The sequence below is a fragment of the Dermacentor silvarum genome, chromosome 8, assembly GCF_013339745.2.
Source record: "Dermacentor silvarum isolate Dsil-2018 chromosome 8, BIME_Dsil_1.4, whole genome shotgun sequence".
Classification (NCBI taxonomy): domain Eukaryota; kingdom Metazoa; phylum Arthropoda; class Arachnida; order Ixodida; family Ixodidae; genus Dermacentor; species Dermacentor silvarum.
Genome location: NC_051161.1, coordinates 70,508,422 through 70,515,869, shown reverse-complemented (window position 1 = coordinate 70,515,869; position 7,448 = coordinate 70,508,422). Strand labels below are relative to the sequence as shown.

Genomic DNA, 7,448 nt, shown 5'->3' with positions numbered 1-7,448 from the left:
GCTTGAAATTGAGGTGCCTGTGCCGAGGTGCCACCAGGTCCGTTTATTGAAGACACGGGGACCTACATATGAACGTCCGGGACCACTAGTTCTGACCAAGCCTTCGGTACCTGCTTCAAGTCCAATGTTTTGTTCATCAAGTGTGCTGGCTGGTTGGCCTTCAATGTCGACAGTGTAGGCCGGTGCCAAGGGGCCAGTAATGCTTGGCGCAAGCCACACATTAAGACCGCTACCTCCAAATGCGCCGTCCCCGTACCAGCCGCCAGCATAGTATAAGGTGACACTCTTCGTTGCTCCGATGGTTTCAACATTTGTCAGTGATGCTGAAATCAGAAAAAAAACAGATTCTAATTGAAGTCGGTGTTACCATCAAGGAAAATGTGGCGTTCCTTCGAACTCTGTGGAGAGTATCATGCACATAATATATTTTATGCATAGAAATTATATGTACCTGTTAAACCTGGTTCGCTTGCATGCAGTATTTTTAGTCCAACCTATCTACATCATCCGCCACGCTCCATGGCTTAGTTACTGTTGCACTGTGTTGCTGATCCCGTGATGGCAGGTTCAGTGCACGGTTGTATCCACCCGTCAATAAAAAAATAAGCAAGAAATAAACGCTGATTCTTTTGAAGCACTAGTAACCAACATAACTGAATTGAACATAGAGCGTCCATTACGGCGCTGATTGTAGCGACAATATTGTTTTGAGACTAAGCTCAATCAAGCTATAATTTAGATTGTTTTACGTGAGAAACTATCCTCATTGACATCATATTGATGCTCTTTATTCTTTGTAGGAGCTGAAAATGTTGTTGTCATTCGTATATTGTAGTTTCAAGACGCGCATCATATACACGGTGGTTCTAGGAAGGCTTTGAGCAATATTTTAAAATATCCATTTTGAAATAAAAGGACGGTTCAGTCGGCGACATGGCATGATGGGTGGCGAGCAGAGGGCAGTGGCATAGCCCGAAATGCTTTTCCGGGGAGCGTGGGGGGCATTCATTTGACCGGTCACGGGGAGAATGAAGGAGTTAGAGGGGAGGCTGAGCAGGCCGCATTCTACGAAATTTTTGGCGGCAGGGGGGGGGGGGGGGGAGGAGGAATGCCCATTGCCGGTGTGTCGCTCCCCACCCTGGCTACGCCATTGATGTGTGAGAGGGGCAGTGTGAAAGGTAATTACAAGTATACAAGTTAACAAGTTCACATCAGTTGCTGAATAATAAAAATTCAATAATGAACTTTTAAAGTTTTTATTTGAGAGGCTGCATCGTGATCAGGAAATAGAAGTGATCTCTTTCCTAAAAGCCATATCAGTTGTCGAATCTGCAAATGCGCGATTTCCCAAGGTGCTGTGAAAAAGCGAAATTTGGCTATCAGAGCGCGCGAAAGCGAAACTGAGAGGCTGCAGCGTGTGCGTTGCCGCCCCCTTCGAGGTGACGTTTTCCTTACGTCACCCAGCGCGAGCAGCCAACGCGTTGCGGCTCTTTGCTCTTTGTAGAAGAGATGTCTATCTTAGTCGTCTATAAAAAAATTGGCCGCTATCCCGTGAATGTCCCACCGAAGCTGTTTCAAACTTCACACGTTGTCGAGCATTGTATTCATGTATTCGCGCTGTTCTTCTCGTGTCTTTAATTTCCGTGGCCTACCCATGGCAGTCTTAGAATGAACTGAATGAGTAGCTAGATGGGTCTCGCTTTGATAAATGAAAGCGTGGTGACGTCACTAAGTATATATATATATATATATATATATATATATATATATATATATATATGCTGTATGCCTGATTGCAAAGAAAGATATGCTGTTTGCCTTCAATTGTGAACCTGGAGTTTGGTGCTTACGCCACGAAATTTTCCGCCCAACGAGAGGTATACAGCTTTGCTGTAAAATTGGCCTATTGGCTCATTTTCTTGCCCATCCCCACGGTAATCTTTAGTAAAAGATGAAAGATTAGTGCGTCTATATGAGGGGAGGCCTGAGCGATGGTCTCAACAACCGCACGCCCACAAACCAGTTATGTGAAGACCGTACCTAACAAGCCGGTATGTTCACCCTTTCATGCGATATACCATGTGCATAAATAACTTAAGGCTTTAAATCTTAATTTTCCTAGGTAAAATTATTACTCGATACTTTCTTTTCTATATTTTCTAATATACTTTCTGGAGGAGACCCTTTACCCGCCAACTGCGACGACTGCACCTTAGTTTCAATACAATAGCCATAAACCCACGTCTCATCGTCTGTTTTCATGTTCTTAAGGAAGTTTCCATTGCCACTGGCAGCGGCAAGCAGTTCCTTGCTGATTTCAACACGGGTCTGTTTCTGATCGTGAGTAAACAAACGGGGCACGAATTCGGCACCTGCAGGACGCATCTAAAGTTTGTCCCTGAATTTGACGACATGATCGTACGCTGATGACCACTTCATCGGCAGCTTCTCGAACAGTTAAACGACGATTTTCATGAATCACAGCACGTTCTCTCTCGACATGGCTATCGACTGTTGATATGGCAGGTCGTCCAGGTTTGGGATCGTTACCAACCGACTTTTTGCCATGTTCCAAACGTTTAAACCACTCATAGCTCCGCGTGCCACTCGTACAGTCCTCCCCGTATGTTCGGTTAAGCAATTGAAATTCCTGTATGAAAGTTTTGCCAAGTTTGTAGTAAAATTTCACGCACACACGTTGTTCTTCAACCTCTTTCATTGTCACTTTGGCACTAATCCGAAGAACAGCTTGTGCACGTGCTCAATTCAGCCGATGTAGCTCGCCAACTAAAGGTCAGAGCGAAACTCGGGAAATGGTAGTTTGTTGCCGGAACCTGGCGCTACGTGCGCTCTGTAGCCGCAGCGCGCTCCCTCTGCCGGTTGGCGCGCCATTTCAAAAGTTCGGTTTCTTTTTGAACACGCCTCGTAAGCAGATAAGTTTTTGTGCATAACTCAGTACTTTAAAGTTACGCGAAACAACATGCATTGAACCAGAAATGGATTTAAGCCGGAAGATTTATCGAGCTTTGTGTTTTAGAGTGACAGTCGGTTGATGTACATACAAAACCAACAAGCGCTTCTCAATGCCTGAAAGATTATAACGCCAGCAATGTCGTTACATCGCTGTTTGTACGCAACCACCGCCACTTCGAATACTGTACACTGAACCCTCCATTCTAGAATGCAAGAATCGTTCGAAATTCCGTTGGAAATAGAATAGTTTACTGCAATTTTCTTAAAAACCTGAGCCCGAGGTCATTTGGGGGTCAATTAAATTAACAGAGCAGCGTTGGAGGACTTCGATGGGGGCGAGATGCGAAAACACCCGTGTACTTAGATTTAGGTGCACGTTAAAGAACCCCAGGTGGTCCAAATTTCCGGAATCCCCCACTACGGCGTGCCTCATAATCATAACTGGTATTGGCACGTAAAACCCCATAATTTAATTTTTTAATTTAAAAGAAAAGTTTAATTCTCTTTTAAAACTTGGAAGGGTATACTTCACTTTCTTTAACTCTCTTTTCCCGTAAATTAGTCTGTACAGCTTTTCTAGCAACGTTTTGCAGCTTTAGATTCAATTGTAGAGACAGATTGATTGCTGACTATAACTGCGAGTAGATGTATTCGCGATATAGAACTTTTACTGTCAATTTTTCTTTCCTCTTTCGCACTAGTTAATACTTCTGGGGTCTCAGTACCAGCATTATTTTGTAGAGTGATGTGCCTTCTGGTCCTCAATTACAGGCTACAGGATGTCGGCCATAGTTTAGCGTTTAATTTAAATGGGAAAAGCAGTGTCAAAGGCAAGATAAACCACTAAAGATCAGAACTGAGCGAGCGACGCACGGTAGCACAGCAGCACTTCGTTCGTACAGTATGTGTGCACCATTCTCACAAGTTTTCAAAACGGTGCAACCTGAACAATGATCAACCTTGTAGAGTGTAACAGGCTGATTCACTAATGAAGCAAGGCGTCCTAAAATGGCACTTAAGTTTGGACTCCCGAGAGATGCCGCTATAGAAGGTGAGGGGGATGCTCTATTCAGGGAAGAGTTTGACCATTTGAGCGTGCATATTAAACATGTGCCGCTGTCAAGTCTACAAGCGTTGTTTCATTGTTCTGGTTAACTTAGCAGCGCTCTAGCCAACCAGACGCATTTCTGGTTAACATCTCTGCCTTCTCTTTTTCTCTCCTCCTTCTTTTTTATCTCTTTCTCTGTCTCTATCTTATTGTTAACAAAGCGTGAGGCGACCTTAGTGACCGGTAAATGGAGCTTCAGACCTTGTTCTCAGCAGCAGGATGTTATAGCCACTCCATCCCCAGGGAACTTTACGTACCACACAATACTAACCTGTTTAAGCTGCCGGTCGCGTATAACGGAGCTGAATACCTTTCTTTACCAAGTATTCTTGAAGTGCAACGCAGAGGATAGGTGGCAGCGAAAATAGCTGGCTATAGCAGAAGAAAAGCAGTCAGTTCAACGTGGAGGGCAGAACTATTGTGCTACGGACTGAGATTTCAATGTTTGCGGCAAGTTCACTAATAAGTTTGTTGCAGAGCATTCAACAACGCAGAAACTGAACTGAGCAGTGGAGTACTATGCAAGAGAGAAAAATATTTAGCAGTGATCGTGGTTCATTTAGTGTGTTAAACCCTCGTAAGTTTAACATGAATTTAGTTTGATGCACTGGAAAGGACTGAACTGTGGTTGAAACTCCACATTTGCATTTTATTCGGGCACACTTTTGCTAACAAAGCTAAATCGCATTTTTAGACGCGACAGTGGCATAACCTCATTTCAACAAACGGAAAGTGCCCGTGAATGGCGTTATTCACCAGCGGTGAAACGTTGCCAAGAGTTGCCAACATAACGAAGCCTCACCTGTGCATAAGAGGAGGAGAGAAATGATGGACCTCATAAGCTGGCAACGTTGCAGTCGTCGTTTGATCACAGGCGACTCAGAAAAGTGCAAATTTTCAGACAACGTTGGAACTCCGTATCGCCTTTGACGGCAACGCCGTAGGTGGACAATAGCCAGACAGAACAGTTCGTTTTTATTGCACAAACCCGTTTGGAACGTAGCTTTATGTACGGAAGAAAATGAATAATAGAGCATGTATTCTTTGTGCTGCGGTAGGACGCCAGTGCTCTGGGAGTCGAAGAGCATGCACAGAAAACGTGTTTCGCGCTCAGTTCGGCTCACAGCTCTTATATTACTTGTATGACGGCAACAAAATGACCTGTCGGCTGAACTGCAATGCATTTACAGGTATATGAAAACAGAAAATAAAATGAGCTGCCCCGTTATGTTTGTACTTGTAAAGGCATTGAACTCAAGGTGCACGACTATTTTATCGCAGTACCAGCTAGCTAACCTTAACTGAACGTTCAATCGGATAAGCACCTACTTTAACTGCGTAGCTCTTGCTTGCGTCACTATTGTTTAGCGTGCGGGGCTAGATATTGGAGCAACAATATTACTGTATTCAGCGACATGAACAATTTGAAGCTGTACGCCGATTTGGAAATTCCACATATAATACAATTAACAGCCGCAGCGCAGCTCTACGATGCTCTTCAGCGTCTCTGGTGCTGTCGAGCACGTACTGCGGATAGAGAGGTTTACAGGTCGACCGCAGCAGCTGCAATCTATAGGTTTGGGGTTACGGCAAGGCAAGAAAACTTAAAATAAACTTTGGCATTTTAGTTGCCCAAACTGCGATATGATTATGAGGCACGCCGAAGTGGGGGACTCCGGATTACTTTGGCCATCTGGGGTTCCTTAACCTGCACCCAGTGCACAGTATGCAGGCTTTCTTGCATATCGCCCCTATCGCGGCCGCCAGGGCAGCGATTCGACCGAAATGCAAAATGTTAGGGGGCGCGCCTGGATCTCATCACCTCGTGCACAACAGTGCAACGCCAAAGGCCTTAAGTAACCACGGTGGGTGGCAAGACAAGAAGGGACCGCTATTTTCAGCCTCTGGAGACAAATGCATTGCAATTGTCTGCGCTGACATACAGCTGCTTTTATCACTGGCCCTTGCTGTATTTCATCGACCTCACACTAGAAACATTTAGCAGCACGCGTATACGGCAACGGGAGGAAGGGGAGATGAGGGAGGGCGGGAGAGTAATGGTCATACGAGCGCTTTCGTTTAAAGAATATTCATGCTTGATATCTGATGTGTGCAGAAGCTGTTCGGATTCTCTTGATGGTGCACCTCCTAGTCTTCGAGCGATGCTGAAACATTTTTTCCGTACTACACAGCTTCGGATAAAAATTCGGCGACAGTCTTCGGAGAATTGCGTACAAGACCAGCGAAGAGCTGCTCCTTCACTCCTCGCATCAGGTGACGCAACTTCTTGTTCTCGGTAATTCCAGGGTCTGCTCGTTTGAAGAGGCGCGTCATATCTTCGACGAATGCGGTATCGCTTTCGTTGGGAAGCTGGACGCGGGCCTGGATCACTCGTTCGGGTCGTTTGCGGTGATCAGCACTGGTGTAGGTGTTTAGCAGCTGACGGCGGAACTCACGCCACGGCGTCAGTTGCGGTTTTGAAAGCTTGTACGCGCGCTGTACTACAGGCAAAAGTAGACGTTCATAAGTTTAGTCGCATCGTCCTATTCGTTGTATTCGGCCACGCGCTTGAAGTCAGCCATCCATTCTTCGACTACTTCGAAGACGTCGCCATGGAACGACAGTGGTACCCGTGGGTTCTGAAGTGTGTACCGGTTCGTCATTGCGCTTTCCGTACCGGTTGATGTCGTCTTAAGCGATGCGGTGTCTTCAGGAGGCAGTCCGCGGATCCTGTGGCTGGTCCGATGGAGGGGAGTATCAACTAGCACTGGGCTGGTGGTTCTGCTCCCAGGAGGGGTCTGCGGCATGGGTGACAAGTACCCCGCACCTCCACCACTTTGCCACGTGTCTTCACAGCGGGCTGACGAAGTTATTGAGAGCAGCTCGTCTCAGGGGCCCGAGCGCCCTCCGAAGATTTCAGCACCCCCCTCTCCGGGCGATGCTGCAAACCCTTCCCGTCCCCCTCTCCCCAAAGTGTCATTACCAGAGTTCTATTACCCACATCATATGAGGTATTAATTCATACTTTCGCTTTATTTCTGCAAATCCTGACAATAGAAGGACAAGCACATTGAAGCACCAGCGGCGGTTACGCCACCTGTATTTTTTTTCATTTCAACTCATTTTTTTTTAATTTCTACTGTGCACACCATGCACATACACAATATTTTTATATTTATGCACAGGACAAAGTTCATTATATTTTTTATAGAGAAGGACGTAGCCAACCCGCAATTATTTCTAATGGTATGGATAGCCAGATAGAGAAGGAATACGTTGTTTGTATGTTGAACTGGCTTCCATTTTCTTTGCGTGCTATTTTGAACCTGAAAAACATCTGCACACTTCAGTGATCCCTTCAGCGGAG

General features: G+C 45.6%; 1 non-coding gene across 1 annotated transcript; it reads right to left on the bottom strand.

The window, feature by feature from the left end:
• Positions 1–1,872: 1,872 nt before the first annotated feature.
• Positions 1,873–1,992, bottom strand: LOC119462941 (U5 spliceosomal RNA). Its single transcript, XR_005194298.1, has one exon. It is a non-coding gene; the product is annotated as a U5 spliceosomal RNA (small nuclear RNA).
• Between the last annotated feature and the right edge of the window lie 5,456 nt (positions 1,993–7,448).